At 40.2% G+C, this 17924-nt stretch overlaps 1 pseudogene; it reads right to left on the bottom strand.

The window, feature by feature from the left end:
• Positions 1-17576, bottom strand: part of LOC132105891 (thyrotropin-releasing hormone-degrading ectoenzyme-like) — a 170828-nt pseudogene extending 153252 nt beyond the window's left edge.
• Between the last annotated feature and the right edge of the window lie 348 nt (positions 17577-17924).

Genomic DNA, 17924 nt, shown 5'->3' on the forward strand with positions numbered 1-17924 from the left:
ACTGCATCCACATCCTCATTGAACTTCTGCCACTCTGATGTTTTAGAGGCTTGAGGCCACTTGATCCTTCTCTTCTCCGATGGCCTGCTTGGAGGGACTGACGGCACCACTTGGAGGCTCTGGGCTCTGTGGGGTGCTTCCGGGCCCTGCTCCTCCTCTGTCTCCCCAGGCACTAGTCCTGAGCATTGTGATGGTTGTAGTCTCTCCTTACATTTCATCTTTGTTAGATGGATCTTTAGGCCTCTCTCATTTTTGCAGATCTTTCCACAAAAACACTCTCTTCTCGTCAACGTTTGTCCATTGCTGTTGTTCGTTAAACTTGTGTCTGTCCAGCTAGGGTGCTCATTCCCCCCCCTCTCGGGTTCCCCTGGGGGTATATCTCATATGTTTGTTCCGTAGCTTCTTTGGGTCCTCCTTCACAGGAGGTGCGGTTAGGGTTGCTGACCCGCGCCGCCCCGGTTGCCGTCTTTCCGAGCTGTCATCTGTCTCTTCAGCTGCCACCAGCCTGTTCCTGGTTGTCAATCCCTATATCTGCTGCAACATTTAAATGGTAGGGTCAGAATTTGGCGTAAAGAACATGAAAGCATGGATCTATCCTGCTCCATCTCAACAGTTCAGGCTGTTGGTGGTGGTGTAATGGTGTAAATGACAATACCCCTTCCACAAATCTGCAGCAACTGTGTGAAGCTATCATGTCAATATGAGCCAAAATCTCTGAGGAATTTTTCAACACTTTGTTGAATCTATGCCACGAAAAATTAGGGTAGTTCTGAAGCCAAAAGGGGGTCCTAGCAAGGTACTAGCAAGGTGTACCTAATAAAGTGGCCAATGAATGTATGTTTTGGTCAGTATCTATAATAAAAATTGTGCCTATCTACAAGTATTTATGGACCTAACTGTAGGATCTATATAGACAAATAATAATAATAATAATAATAATAATAATGGCAAAAAACATTAAAATTACTTAACATGGATTATATAAAAAAAGCAATTCAAAATTATAATTAAAACTATAAAAGTATCTCAATGATAGTAAAATAACATTAACTGAGCTTCTAAATGTATTCTAGAATTACAGTATGTTTTATTTAACATACAATTCTGAAAGACTATGTAAGAAAAATGTAAGCAGGGATTTCACCAGATTTAGGAACAGATTTAATGACAAACTGTCATACTTTTGTTTCTCAGTAACAACTGCTCTCACTTTTCTAGATGTTGAAGCCTTCTAATTCGTATTGAAATGCAAAATAAACCTCATGTAATATTAATAGAGAAGCTGCAGACACCTGTTTGTTTATTAGCATCTTCTAAAAATGAATGTGACAGCTCATGTGATTCATGACACCTGAGAAGCAGCAGTGTCAAGCGTCTGCTTTGATCATGTGACCTTGTGTATCTAATAGTTTACACACACACACATTCATATTAATTCATTTTGAATGAGCTCTATGGTACTGGAAAGCAATATAAAGGTCTCAGTCAGTGCTCGGAAGTTATTAATTAAAGGAAAAGGATGGTAATAATTGTTGCATTTTTCCTTTTGAGAAACAGAGATTCCTAATGCTTGTGATGAGGATTTTGGTTTTGTGCTTCAATAAAGAGAGATGTATAACTAAAATGAACTCATCAATCATACTGGCACATTTTACAATAGCGGATGCTGCTGGAATTAATGAATCTGAACCTCCTTCTTTTGTGAAGTCCATTCAGATTAGCACACTTCCATATGACTCGCACTACTGTTGTCTGCAGTACATGTAGTGTAAAATGATTTGTCATATATTTTTAGTATCTGTGGGTTTTTGGGTGACGTGATGTATATTGATGCATATGCATTTACTGTTTCACAGGCAGTCTGTTTTAAATAAGAGGTACTATTCAGTCTGTACTGCACAGCATTTAGTAAACAGTATGCTATTATACATTTTTGAACAACCTTAGAAGAACCTTAAAGGCCAAAGGTCAGTTTTGTGAAGCACTTGGCAAACACACTGTAACTCATTCTTCAATAAAAGAAGAGAGATGGAGAGCATCAGTTAACATTCATCAGACATACAGCAGCTTTGTGATTCTTTTATAATGGGCCTCATTTTTCATCTCTAGTGAAATACGCTTCAGATTTATGGCTGTCACTTTCACACTGATGGTGAGTCGCTTTCAAAACGCCCCTCAGCCGACCTTGATGATTAGCTTTAATGAATTCTAGAAGAGATTACCATTATCCTTGTGATTTTTTTGTATTAACGGCCAGACCCAGAACATTCACAGAGAGAGACGGGCAGAGACAGTGATCGAAAAATGAGGTATTTTAAAGTGCAGCTTATGCTTTAATTTGTGAAAAAGTAGTGAGGGATGATGGGTAGATTTTGTGAGTCAGGTTTGGGGGAGTAAGGACACTGAAGAGCGAGTAAGAAAGAAATAAAAAAGCGAGACAAAGGAAACTATAGAGGAATGAAGTATGAAAGTTGTATTGATAATAATAAATAATAATAATGACGTGTAGAATAGAGCAGAACAGCGAAGTGAAAGGTGACCTTGCAAAGGACAGATGAAATGAAATAAACAATCCCATCCACCTCCAAATCAATCACTCACCTCAGAAAATATTGTATATGTGGCATCTAAAAGAATTTTCTGCTGTACGTGAGCATCAGATGTCCTCAGACGTCCTTCTGCCAGTCTTTAATATCTCAATCTTTCAGATTAATACTCATAGTTTGATCTGCAGCTCTGGTGCTGTGTCACTGATCTCCCAAGACTGAGGAAATTACCCAGAATGCTCTGTTCTCACTGTAATGTCATAAAGTAGGGGTGGGTGCCCCAAAGGTGGCTGTGATAAATGTCATCATTCCCATCATGCAGTGGTTTGAAATAAATATAAAGATCACAAGTGTGTCATCTGATCTCTAGGTACATGAGCTTTACATGATTCAGCCAGAGGAACGTGTTCCTGGATCAACATGCAGGAAGTTCAAAAGGAAAAACAGCCAGAGCAGATTAAAAAGGCAGATTAACCTCTACATATGTCATGCATTCGATTTCCATTTGCTTTTGTCCGTATCTGTCACTCACATATTGCTGTCAAGACTTAGAAGAGTCCGGAGCGACCCGGCCTCTTATTAATAGATCATTGAACTCTCTCTTTGAGAGGCACTTACTGTAGATCAATATCTAAGAAAGATCACGTCTCTCAAAAGATGTGCTAAATGCTACTTCAAAAGCTCACAGTCTACTTATCTTGATGAACAGATGATGTGCTCCTTTACAGTCCTCATGAAAGCAGATTATATTGAAAGCAGACAGAAATAAGGATGAATAAATTTGGGCAGAGAGTGTTTACTTTGAGATGTAATCATTTAAAAACGTCATTGCATATATGTTTATATTTTAATATATACACTGTGCAGTATCCACTAATGAATATAGGCTAGTATTTTCTATCAATTTCTTCAGTTCCTTACAGCTGATTGCTCACTCAAACTCTGTCCATTTTATCATGCTGCTCTGAGTAGCATCTCTTTTGATATACAAATTGAGTCTGTGTTTGAGCACTAGACGGTGAAAAGAGCTCTTGTTTTCTGTAGAATTCAACTTATTCAGAGAATTAGTCGCCAAGTGTTTTTCCAGTACACAGATCAGTGGGGGTGAAATGTCTAAAAGAAAGCGGATGCAATGTTGACTGATAACTGATGCATTTATTTATCCATTCAGTGGGAGCTAAAGAGTGTCCTCACAACAACTCCCAAAAGCATCAGACAGATTGATTCTTGCATCTGAAGACCCTTGTTGATGTAGAAAAGCTAAATGGATGAAGGGTGTTGTGGATGCAAACACACTCTGCTCTGATTCTTCATGGACTCTTCTAGAAGCTTTCAAGGCATGAAACCGATTACTGATCATCATATGATGGTATTAACTGCTACCAGACAACAAAGTCCATTTTCTCCTCTGGTTTACATTATTCCTTGAATCTGTTTCCTGTCATTCCCCTTTTCACCCTATTTGAGAGAGAGAGAGAGAATGAATGAAAGAGAGGAACACAGAAAGACAGAAAGTGTTTGGTGGCTCTTTGGCTCTCATTTGCCAGTCACAGTAGATGGCTTCTCTGATTAAGTTGCTCTAATTGGACTCTGCTTCAGATTCAGCAGGTGAACAATGGCTCGCTTTGATGAATGAGTCGTGTTGCGCTTTGGGCCTTCATTTCTCAGTCTGAGAGAAATCGTTATGTCATTAGCAACAGATCACATGCCAAGAGCCACAGACACAAAGAACTGTGTCTTCAATTCAAAGAAGCAACAATAATAAACCTTAAGAACCAAACTGTGAGGAATTGCTTTTAGCTGCTGTAACAAGCTTTTAAAACAGGACTGAGGTGTGTTCTGTCCTTAACCCATACACTCTGATTTTATTCCTCTTTTGCATGAGCAGAATGACAGAATGTCCCTTTTTGACACCAGAGGGGCTGCAACTGCTCCAACACTCAACACACAGATGGTGCCTTTATGTAACGGACGCATTCATCAAGTCCACATCATTTCTCATATGAAGCTGCACTTTATGATGAAATTATTTCAACCTTAAGTTTAGCAGTGACATGCAACATTACAACGTACGTGCCAAAAGTATCTTAAGGTCACCAACTCGGTTTGAAAACAAACAATTTCTTTGCACAAGCAGCATCCTCGATGTGACATTTGAACAACCAGACATGAGCATCTTTTTAGCAGGTGACAAAATCAAGGTCGTAAGAATCTCCAGCCTCATTAAAGAGTTCAGGGTGTTTGTGAAGTTTCACTGAAATAATCCTAAACGACGTCAATCAATCAATAGAGCAGCAGTAACGAAAAAGACTCATTAGCCGCAGGAGGGCATGTTCAGAGGTTTTAAAAGATGTCGTTCCTGTTCTGATACTGTAGGTCACATGATATAAAACAGTCAAGTTATCATATTATCATATACAGATTATCACGCATCCTAAACAAAATTTCCATCTGTATGAAGCATAAGGCCAGAGACTTTTGAGCCAATATGTCTAACACAGTCTCATGACAATTCATAACTATTTGACATTTTGGCAAATTGGACAAAAATTGCATGAAATTACCTATTGCAATTAGCTAATCATAGAATAGTCACCGTCTCCTGTTGGATCAGCTTGGTATGTTAACCCTTGTAAAAAAGACTACTTTAAAAAATATACTTTAAAAGAAAATAGTTACATGCAAACTCAATGTAATGTTTTCGGACACTTAATTGCATGTTACTTACAATTTAGCAAAATATAGTTTAAATTTATATTACATGCAAATTAGCTAATTAGCTTTTTTGGACCATATATATATATATATGTGTGTGTGTGTGTGTATGTATGTGTGTGTGTGTGTGTGTGTGTGTGTGTCTGATTTAAATAGGACATTTCATAATGACTTTACTGTCTGTGAAATATTGATAAAGTGCACTTCAAAATCGACTATTAAGCATTTATGATAAATTAAATTAGCAAAACTGCTACATTTCCCACATTATCATTGGGATTTAATTATAGATTTAGTTTAACGATTTATATAGGTGTATAGATTTAAAGTCCTAGAAAAAACACGCAGGCTTAAGCTGGTTGCTGTGTTTTGGAAGATGCCAGCTGGTCATTAGCTGCTGCATATCCAAAACACAGTTAACTACGGTGGCCGAGAGAGTTCAACATGCTGCAACTTAAGAAAACACATGCAAATTGAAAAAACACCAGCAAATGAAGAAAACATGCATGCATATAACGAAACGCGCTGCAAATCCTCACAACACATGCATATAACGAAACGCGCTGCAAATCCTCACAACACATGCATATAACGAAACGAGCTGCAAATCCTCACAACACATGCATATAACGAAACACGCTGCAAATCCTCATAACACATGCATATAACGAAACGAGCTGCAAATCCTCACAACACATGCATATAACGAAACACGCTGCAAATCCTCATAACACATGCACATTAAGAAACAATTAATGAAGCATTGCAAATTTATTTTCATTAACCTTATTTTATATTTATAATTTACATTATTTAGCTGAGGATTTTAAAGTTAGCCATATTAAGTAACGTTTTACATTTAATCATGTAATTATTCAGCTTATTTAGGCTAATGATATCCAAAAGATAAAGGAATAATGCGATCATGGTGTTTAAAAAAAAAAAAACACCTTTCAGTTCACCAACAACTCCACTGACCAGTAGCCACTGCACGATAAGCAAATCCCAGCCGGGTCCTACACTTTTTGAGGTCTCCTTGAAACATTTCCATTGTGGTCAGTGCTATTTGCAGCGCGTTTGTTAATTTGCATGTGTTGTGAGGATTTGCAGCGCATTTCGTTAATGCATGTGTTGTGAGGATTAGCAGAGTTTCTTAATTTGCATGTGTTGTGAAGGATTTGCAGCGTGTTTCGTTATATGCATGTGTTGTGAAGATTTGCAGCACTTGTGTTGTCAAACTGATGAAGATGTTTTTTTATTTGCTTGTGTTTTCTTAAATTGCAGTGCGTTGAGCTCTCTCGGCCACTGTAGTAAACAGCTTAAAATGAGGTGAAAATGAGAATGAAAGAAATTCTGAGAGAAAATTGCTGGAATGTACTTGAGAGGGTCTTAACCCAATTAGCAAACAGGGCAAATGCTTCCCAGAGAGCGTTTAAAAGTGTAAGCGAACATGTTTAATATAACGTGCACTTTTAAATACACACTTACATGCAAACCTACAAACACACACATTTACAGAGGATGTGAGCAGGCGGGGGAGGAGAGTGAAAGACAGACCGACAGAAGCCCAGAGAGATTGATGACTATATTCAAATGAATATAGAGAACTGACAGGAACCCAATGGAGCGAAACACTGGCACAGAGAGAGTCTGATGTGAGCCAGTCCGGCACACGCACACTTGCAACGAAATACAGTTGCACACACCTCAATACAGCGACATACGCACACTTTAACAACACACGCGTGGTGTGTGCTCCCAAGACCAAACACAACCACAAACGGCCTAAAATGCTTTTAGGATCAATAAACACAAGAACTGAGATGCCACTGACACTCCTGACACGAGCACAAAACAAGGAAGTCACAAAGAACCGATTGGAAGTACAAATAGACCAATGAAAAATCACCCGGTTTCCCATGAGAAGAACATTTATTGCAATTTCAAAAGCATCACTGAACCCAGACAAAGCCGAAGACATTTCACCGCCGTGTTACCTAATTTAGGGAGGGAATATTCGACTTTGAAGTAATCCTGGTAAAACTGCAGGAGTCTCTTGGTGATGTGCAGAGCGTAGTCCCCCGATCCGCTCTGGGTGGCGTCAGGTCTGGCGTACAGCCGAATCTACAACAACGCAACATAAAAGGAGAGAGAACAAAATCAACTCTGTTTATTCCTAACCTGAATTCCCTCTAGTACAGTATAACAGTTATGGAATTGAAAGATTAAGTTCCATTGTTAATATATGGTGAACATATCTGGCAAATGCCTTCATCTGGCTTGTGAATATTACAATCTTTCAAGTGTACTTTTCTTCACCCCTCATGCAGACAGTCTTGTTCCTTACAGTTTTTGTCGTATAGTTGTCTATTTCAAATCAAAGTTTGTTATTATTTTTTATTTATTTATTTATTTTTGATTCACCTCAGAGTTAGTTGGTTTGATACATGGCTTAATGTTTTACTAAACAACTCATTTAAAATCCTTATCGACTGGGAAAAATATGCTTCAGAACCAAGGCCATTGAAAAGTACTGTAAGCAGGCCGTTCTGCAGGAGTTACGGTGCCTTTAAATGAACTGATTACCCTTTTATAAATCATGATGTTATTAGGCTGAAGCTGCCGAATACTCTTCCATACATTTGTTTAAAATTTTATTATTTTCATCATTTGTAAGCAAGCGCTTTAATAAAATAGCATTTTACACATTTGTCTCTGGAAACAAATTAGATTTCAATGAAAAAAAACAGAGCATTTGCATTATTCTGAACTATTATATGCATGTGAGAGAGGAAGTGAAAGAGAAGGGAGAGAACAAGTGTGAGAGAGAAAGTGTGTGAGGTGTGGCTCTGTGGGAAATGTATTCCCACACTAAAAATTATCTTGGACTCTTTTAGCTGAAGGCTGATGCACGGTATGGCTTTCTGAACGGGCATCCATCTATTCAGAATGAATGTCCTCCTACACTAACAAAGTTACAGTGCAAAACAAGCAGGAGGAAAGGCTTTGTTTCAAAGCCTGGCAGCAATGCAAACTGAATTATGTGTTGTTTACCTCACATGTTGCTGGCATATCGATCAGCTCTGTGTCTGATATAAAGATGAATGGGTGGCACTTAGGGCTGTGGAAATGAGTCAAAGCTCAATCAAATCAATGTGATTTTTAAACAACCTATAATTAGACAAAGCACTCAAGTTGACAACTTGAAGAAATGCTTCATAAACTTTTTTTTTTTAACCAATACTACTTCAATACTATGAATTTAAAATATATAAGAAAAAAGCTATCATCCCACAAAAACATAACTGTTTTATTGCTCTCCCGTCTCATCCCATTTTAACACATGAGCAATCTTCCCCTGCGCAGCCACACTTCCAAGTACAGTATATCAGTTACCTGATTGTGATAGATGTTCACTAATAAATTATCACTATGTCACAAAGACCGAAGCCCTCTGGTGCCCAGAGAAGAAAAACAAGGTAATGTGATGTAATGAATGATGATGATTATATAAATAAACGAACATGCATTAAATGCATAAATGTTTCGCCAAGCATAATTAGCTACATATTCGGGTCTTTAGTGACCCGGACCTGTATGTCCAGCATGGATGGATGTCTAATTGCTGAAACAGCAAAAAATATCTCTTGATAGTTTAAGATCAATTACAGAAGAATGAAATAAAGCATATTTAGTTACCTTTTGAACCTTAGAAGGGTTCGATTTGAGCAGATGATTTTACCATCCCTGTCATCGTCATATTTTATCGTCATCGTCATCATTATTGCGCACAGTAATTGCCAGATATGTAAATATAGTTGCGCAGAAAAAAATGTAGGTCATCTAGAACTATAGCTAGTCACCAGCTTATGTTGTGTAGACCAGTTAGTCTGGTTTAACAGCTCAACCAGAACCAAACCAGCATAATTCAGCCTGGATCAGGATGGACATTATTAGAATCAGAATCAGAAAGAACTTTATTGCCAAGTATGCTTGCGCATACAAGCATTTGTTTTGGAGACATAAGCTTCCAGTACACAGAGACGACAACAACACACAGGGGAGAAAAAATACACATATGTAAATATAATTAAACAAATATTGAAAAATAAATAAATTGTATGTAGATTGTGCTTTATATGATATAATGGACTAGAAAAGAATGAGATGCAGTGATATACTAGGATGAAGGTGGTAACAAATATAAGGTTGTGTCGGGGGGGGGGGGGGTCGTGGTTTAGCGAAGTCTGCAGCAGGAGAGAGAATCAGGAGACGAAAATAATCAACATCTGTCTCTTGTTTCAGTAATTGGTGTGTAGAGAGTATATAACGCCAGGAGAACAGGAGTAGGTGAAAGAGAGAAGGACAGCTGGCGTGTAACGTGACCCGGAAGAAGTAACCCAGAAGTGATTACGTTAGTTTGTTTATGTTGGTGTAAGAGACACCGTGAGCTTTAAAAGAGTGTTTACTTTGAATAAAAGATCGTCAGCAGTCAAGCCGACCCCTTGTCCTCTTTCCTTCCACCCACGAACCCTCTACACTGGTGCCAAAGCCCGGGAAAGGAAGAAGGAGTGCCGCCGCCATGCAAAACCCTCTCAGCCCTGCATCAAGAACAACATCAGGCCCTGCTGGACTTAAGAACCGACCAGGAGAGGCAGTTCCATGCCATTCTGCAAGCCCAGCAGGAGGACCGCGAGAGGTTCCAGAGCTGGATCGACTGGGAGGTTCGTGCTGAGGCCACCGGACCGCCCGTGGTCCCCGCTCACTTGCCACTACACAAGATGGGATGGTGAGATAACCCTGAAGCGTTCCTGGAGTTATTTGAAAAATCGTCTGAAGCTTGCGGCTGTACCCGCAACCAATGGCCTGTGCGCCTTATTCCCCTGCTCTCGGGCGAGTCCCAGGTGGCCGCACAACAGCTTCCAGTATCGAACCTCATGGTCTTCGGGCCATCATCCAGCGGGTCGGCCGGAGCCAGGAACAACATGGTCAGCAGTTCTGTTCCCTGGACTTGGACTGACCATGGACACTTTGTGAGTCCAAGAGCCCTGCCCAGGGGGGCGGGACTGATGGCTGCCAGAGGGGACAGCTCTTCTGTTTCTCCGCTCTCTCCACGGCAATCGTTCAACCCACTCCCTGCCACTGGGACGGTGAGGAGGTCTGGGCCGGCCTGTTGGCGTTCCGGGGACCCGGAGCATTTCTTGGAAAGATGTCCAGTGATGGAGGTGGGGATGATGATCCGTGTCCCGGATGTCCCACAGGCCACCCCCAGTCAGACAGGCGGATACCAAATACCTGTGAGTATCAAGGGGGGTACTTATCCGGCCTTGGTGGATTCAGGATGTAACTAAACCTCGATCCATCAAAGCCTGATTCAACCGGGGACATTGTATACAAGTCACGTGGTTAAGACATTGGAAGTGAACTGATCTTCCAACTTTTATAGCATAGCTCCTTTTAGCCACTCTAGTCTCCTTATTCAGTGTGTTCCTGGCCTGATTGTACAAGACTTCGTCCCCATTTCTGTAGGCATCCTCTTTGGCCTGACAAAGATTTCTGAGTTTTGCTGTAAACCATGGATTATCATTGTTGAATGTTAAATAAGTCCTGGTCGGAATGCATATATCATCAGAGGAACTGATATGAGATGTTAACAGTCTCTGTGAGTTCATCCAGATCAGTGGTAACAGCTTCACAAACACTCCAATCAGTAATGTCAAAAGAGGCTTTTAAACCCACTCTGTTTCATTGGTCCATCTCTTTACAGTGAGTTTTTACTACATGTTTAGCAGGTTAAAATTTTTGCCTGTAGGTTGGGATGTATGGGATGAACCAGGCAGTGATCAGAGAGCCCCAAAGCTGCCGTGGGACAAAATGATATGCATCCTTAATTGCTGTGTAACAGTGATCTAGGATATAACTGTCTCTGGTGGGACATATAACATGCTGTCTGAATTTTGGTAATTCACGTGACAGATTTGCATTATTAAAGTCCCCAAGAATGAATAAAACAGAGTCCGGGTGTTGTTGCTCTGTCTCTGTGACCTGATCAGCGAGTTTTTGCAAAGCCAGACTTTGCGCTTGCGGAGGAATGTAAACATTCACAAGGATGAATGAGTAAAACTCCAGTGGTGAATAGAATGGTTTAAAGTTAATAAAGAACACTTCTAGATTGCGACAGCACAACTTCTTTAACACAAATACATCTGCACACCACCTGTCACTGAACCATATCCCGCCACTGCGCAGTTTTCCCATTGATACTGCGTCACGATCTGTTCTAAACAGCTGAAAGGTCAGCAGATGGAGCACCCTGTCCTATATAGCATCATTCAACCAGGTTTCTGTGAAACACAGAGCAGCGGAGTGTGAAAAATCCTTATTTGTCCGAGAAAGCAGAAGTTGTTAGTCTGTTTTTTTTTTTAGGTAGAGTGGAGACTTGCCAGATGGATGCTAGGCAACTGCGTTCAAAATCTGCGGTTTAGTAAAACATCCCAATAATCGAAAATCGGTAGAAAATTTGATGGTGTGTTCTGCCGAATGTTCTGCAGTTCATCCCTGGTGAAACCGATTGTGTTTGAAAAAAAAAAATTACAAAAACAATACAAACACTGGAGAGCCAAGCACTGAGGCGGTCGTGTGCGGCGCCATCTTGTATTGATCGATACAAGTTTATTGCTGGTATAAACTGGTATTTTAACTTTGAAACCTACATAGATGTTTCAAGACATTTGTATTCTACAGCTAAAACCATCATTTTGTCTATTAAATGCACTGAGCATGAAGGCTGTGTAATTTCATGAATATTGTACAATGAGCATATTTAGTATAGTGGTGTTGAATTTTGATTAGATATTAAAAGAACATTTGTCATCTTAATAATAAGACATATACAATCTGACTGACATAAAACAGTAAGATTCAATAATGGCTGCTACAGTGTTATGAATGGAATATGCTGCTTTAAATTAACCACTTTCTCTTTTTTTAGCACTTCAGCAAATATAAGACAGGGGCAGTGATAAAGGGATATCTGGCCTGCTTGTTTCTCTGAGAAATCATGGGCTTAATGTGATGGATAAAATCAGCATATTGGAATGATTTCTGAAGGATCATGTGACACTGAAGACTGGAGTAATGGCTACTCAAAAACTTTGCATCACATGAATAAATTACATTTTAAAACATGTTAAAATGGAAAACAGTTTTTTTACATTGATATTACTGTTTTTACTATATTTTTTATCAAACAAATGCAGCCTTGGTGAACATGACAAGGACCACAACAGTAGTTCTATTCTATGGCAGTTCATATTCTATCTTCATTTCTCCTGGAAACAGGCAGATCAGTATGTTATCTCCAGATGCATCAGTAACTGTTTATGTTTCATAAATTCATGGTTAAAATTCATGGTTACATTTCCCCACTACTATCTAGAGCCATAATTAATGTATTGCATAATGCCCAACCAACTGCTGCAGAGTCTGATGTTATTTTTATATAACTCCACTCTCCTCTGCAATGTTCCTCTCCCACAATCTTTCCTCTTGCTCCGCACAGCCAAATCTTTATGATGAATGGTGCGAGGGGGCTGTCCTGCCGCTTTAATGTGATTGATGGGGGATGCTAGCACGTGGCTAACCGCTACAAGCCGTAGTGTGGGTATAAGTGCCCCAGATAGAAGCACACACTACAGTCAGCAGTGATATAAAGGAGAGCGCGGTCATGCTGAAGGAGATCAGATTAATTACACTAATATCAGGAGGAGGCCGGCCAAGGGAACGCAGCAGAAACCACTGAGAAAGCCGTCAGGAAGTGTCTAATATGACAACAGGGCTTTGACTGAACGTGATATCAGAAGCACAGCGCATAAACCATGTCTCTCTGTTGGCAGACAGATAATGCCGCTTAGACTGTGAGGATTCAGTGCCAAAAAAACATTTAAGTGCATGTGCTAAAAGTGATACAGTGAATATTATCTTAATGGCTAGACTTCGCATAAAACATGCTCATATGATATATAAAATCTAGAAGAGTTTGTCATGAACAGAATCCTGGACACGAGAATAAGTGAATGCTTGTTGTACATGACAGTCTTGGCAGATGTCTTTTAAAGGAACCTAAACTACAGTATATAAACAACAGACTCATCTCACAATTGTGAACATTAAAATACATGAATGAACATAAAAATACATAATTTATGCAAATATTGGATTATAATTTTTTAATTAGAATAAACTACTTAATCAATACTTTTCAGTATTTCATTCTATGTATATAGTATATACTCATACACTACCAAAAGTGTGGGGTCAGTAAGATTTTGTAATGTTTTGCTTACTGAAACCAAACTTTGAGTAGTGTATATTCTGTAAGTATTTGATTATCTCTGCTTGTTTGCCATTTTGGATTGATTTATTACTTTTTATTTCGATTGAGTTTATTTATTACAGAACTCAATGCATTCTGGCATTGTCTTTGCTCTGAATAGTACATGAGAGGCTTTCTTAGAATTTGGTAAACGAAAAATCTTAAAGGCAGAATGTCTTCTGGAAAAGCATCTGTGATGCCTTAAAAAGCTTCTCAGAAGCTTTTAGAAAAGAGTTGTGGAATAATAAAATCTTGGTTTACTGTTTCTAGCTTTGAGTTTTAGGAGCTTTAAATGCGACTCACCACAACTCCACTGTCTGTAACTGCTTCTCTGTAGGTGGAGTTGCACACAGCCCAGGCCAGGTAGTACGTGGACATGCGGGGCGTCCTGGAGAAATGGTTGGTCACCCATCCGTCCTCGTCAGACGTTGAGACGTTGAGGCCTCCACTGGCATGTTAGACAGCGACTGATACAAGCTCTCGTGTTTCAGACTCACTCTGAACGTGGCTTTATAGATGGGCTCGTCGAAACATGGGAAGGCCTTTCTAGCATGAGTCGGTGAGAACTGCGTCACTGCGAGAAACCTGCAGAATAACACCAGCAATGAGAACATGAGAGAGGGGTAAGATGAAAGAAATCTCTGGAACCATATATGCTATTTAAGTAGCTCAGGTGTCTGGACATCATTATAATGGTTGTCACATGATTTTCCTGAATTCAAATTAGCTCTGGCTGCCATCTCTGAACTCATCGCTGTGCATTTGTATCACACTAATGAGCTTCCTGGTGTGAAGATGGACAGAAATTTTTACAGCTTTTTGAACCACAGCAACTAAACCACATCAAAATGTCAACATATAATAAATCACACCAGAATTACTAAACAGGAATAATGATATATCTGTCACAGCTGTGAACATTAAACCCATCTGTGACCGCATTAGTCAACAAATTGACAGCATGTACCAATTAAGATGACAAGGAAATAATAAAAAGCTGTCAAATTTATTTTACATGTTGTTGGATTTGTGAATTTAAAGTGAATCATTAATAATCTACGGTTACCACATCAGAATCACATCTGTCTGAATATCATTATAAGTCCATGGACATTTTCTATCAAAGTTAGAAAACTGGAAAAGCGGTGAGCTGCATTCCAGAGAGCTGCATTAATGGACAATAAAGGGAGATTTGGCTTTGACCACCCTCAGCATGACCAGCAGATGAGGGAGGAGGGTTTTCTGCTCCTGCATTTCTGTCACAACTTTTTACTCTCATTAGCAGTCGTCCATGCAGTAACAATGTATAATGAGTCTATAAAGTCCCATCTGTTTACCTCCCCTTCATTCAACTATTTATAGATGCTAGTACCATTTAAACATCTTTACACTATTTAAAGATCACAGCTGAGACACATCAGGAGGTGATGAGAAATCAGACGACTAACAGACACACAGGAGGAGATTGTACAGGGATGTCAGAACGAAAAGCAATTCACATGGAGATGGTTGTCTAATGTGACGTGGCTGTACCTGAAAATGTGTGAATGATGATGGAAAACTGTTAAATCTCCAAAAAGACCAGATGATCAGATGTCGGTTTGAAGTGAACTAACAACATGGTTCATGTGGCCAGGTCTAACTACATAAACACGGGTATTTTCTCAATCCTGTGAGATCCCTGCTGCTCAGCGTTCACAAATGTACGAGCAGCCAGCAGGCGCTGATTACACTAAACTCAATGATCTTCACAGCCTGTGGGGCTAAAAGATGCTGTGGGACGCTGTCTGAACATCAGCGTGTTGAATTTATCTCAAACGTGCTCTTCAATGAACCTTACAATATCAACACCTCACTTTGTGCCGAATCAAAAATGGGTTTGTTAAAGAAACATTACACTGAGCCGTTGACATGCTGTTTTGCATCTGAAAGCAGGAGGAAAGTCCAGCAGTCCAAGACAGAAAGGCAACTGGAGGATGGACAAAAGGTTTAAGAAGTGTGTCCATGAAAGCGATTCCTTCGAGGTAAAACAAGGTTTAAACATGCAGGATGTATGCAGGATGCATCTCAAATGCAGGAAAACCTGGGGCAAAGATTCAAACATAAGCCATTTTTTTCCTCAGAGGACAAAGAGTCGGAAGCCAAAACAAGACTACATTTTGTTTATTTTAACACATGCTGTAATAATATTTGGAAAACAGTAACATTTTAGCCTTGGCAGTTGTGTTTGTAAAACGTATCACTTCCATGCTGTACTTGACACTTTACTGACATCCCGACATCTGCACATCACATGTCCCTGTGACAATACAATGTTAGGAAACATTTGTGAGAATGGCAATAAAGACAGTCTCACAAAACTAATGCATTTAATTACGGCAACATGAGATTCAGCTAAAATGCAGCGGTTGCTATTAACCTACATTTTTAAGATGCCTTACAACCTACTTTATGAGATGATGTCGTATTCATTAATGATGGTTTTGAAGTAGCAAACATGGCTACTGAAATTATTAGATTCTGGTTGAAGCCATCGAAAATACTGGTTAGGAGAATAAATTAAGATAATTGTAATATAAGTATCGTTGGTATTGCACTAAGATGCAAATAAACATATACATATCAATATCATGTAGCATCATCATAGCATGATTTGCATACAATATCACTGACATGTGAATCTTACAAGAATCAGTATTCACTAAATAAGTGCTCATTCTCCCCTTAGAAAATTCCTATTAAACCATAATTTTTATATAATACCACAGTTTATACAGTTCCTATGGGAAAACTGTGGTAACTTGGTGAAAGTAGAATTCTTCTACACTGTTTGAATCTGATCCCAAATTGTATATTATAGTCAGTAAGTATGGTATTTTGGTTATCATGATAAATTTATGGGAAAACATTAAACCCAAAAAAGTGCGTAATTGCGTAGGCTATATGATCGTCAGGCAGCATCAACAATTCCCAGGGTAACAGTAAAACATTATAACAACACATGAGAGACTTTGACTCGGACGCTGAAGTTCTTTTACCTTCTTTCTCCATTCTGCACATAAGAGCTGCGGAAGAAGCCCAGGAGCTCGTGCTCGATGTGCGCGTGGAAAGTGATGTTGATCTTGTATGTTCTGAGAGGCTTCATCTCTCTGTGCAGCGCGATCACATACACCTGCTTGGGCTGGTAGTGGAAGCGGCGCTGGATCCTCATGGCGCCCGCTTTCTTGCTGTCCGAATACACCAGCAATGTGCACCTCGCCGGAGAAGGTGAAGTTCTCCATGGACACGGACAGGCGGAGGTCGCAGTGGCGCGGGCGCAGGGTGGCCGGTAAGCGCAGGTGTCTCCAGGGCTGCTGGCCGTCCTCTGAGTCTCTGTGACTGATGTTAGCGTTGCGGGACTGTTTCCACTCACTGTTGCTGGAGCCGTTCGCGGCCAGAGTCCGGCTACTCTCCGCGGCGCACCTCTCGAAGCTGACGCTGAGCGTGATGGCGATGGCCGTAACGATGATGAGGGTGAGGATGGAGATGGCGAAGCCCAGCACAAGTCTCTTATTCACCGTGATGTGCTGCTCGGTCGTCCGGGGCCGGACAACCACGCTGTCGGCCCACTGGTCGGACAGAGCCCGTCCGTTCCTCATGTTAGCGTCCTCGATCCCCATCATATTACGGATCTGATGTGTTTTATATTCATGATCAGCCTCCGTTCACGTGATGCAGCTTCGAACTGCGGAGGATGAACCGGCGGGAAAATAAAGGCGAAAAATTCGGCGAAGATCTACGATGACGTGGAGACTACATTCGCGCGGATCAGAAGTTCGTTTGGTCAGATGCTGGAGCTCATCGATTCCCGCCGCACATCCATTTCTGCTCTGACATCAGTCTGATGTGGATGATGGTCCAGCACCTGCTTCCTGATCAATCGCGAGAGTGTTGTGAATCTCTCTTTTCTGCCTCCATCCCAGTGGCGTAGCCACAGGTGTGCCAGGGTGTGCCTGTGCCACCCACAGTGGCAGCTGGCACACCTAAAAATAGATGCAGAATTATTTTTTATAGTCTCAATAAAAATGTTTACTAAACTTGGGCTATTGTTGTTTACTTAGAAAAAAAAAAAAAAATATATATATATATATATTTAAATCAACCCTTTCACGCGTAAGTTACAAATATTTTAACTGGCCCCTTGTTTCCATGGCGACGCGTCATGATTGTCACGTGACACACCGCAGCCACTAACAGATGTATCGGTATTCGTTTTATTTAGTTTTTCAATTTTTATTAAAATATATGCA

The sequence above is a fragment of the Carassius carassius genome, chromosome 26 (assembly GCF_963082965.1).
Source record: "Carassius carassius chromosome 26, fCarCar2.1, whole genome shotgun sequence".
NCBI lineage: Eukaryota > Metazoa > Chordata > Actinopteri > Cypriniformes > Cyprinidae > Carassius > Carassius carassius.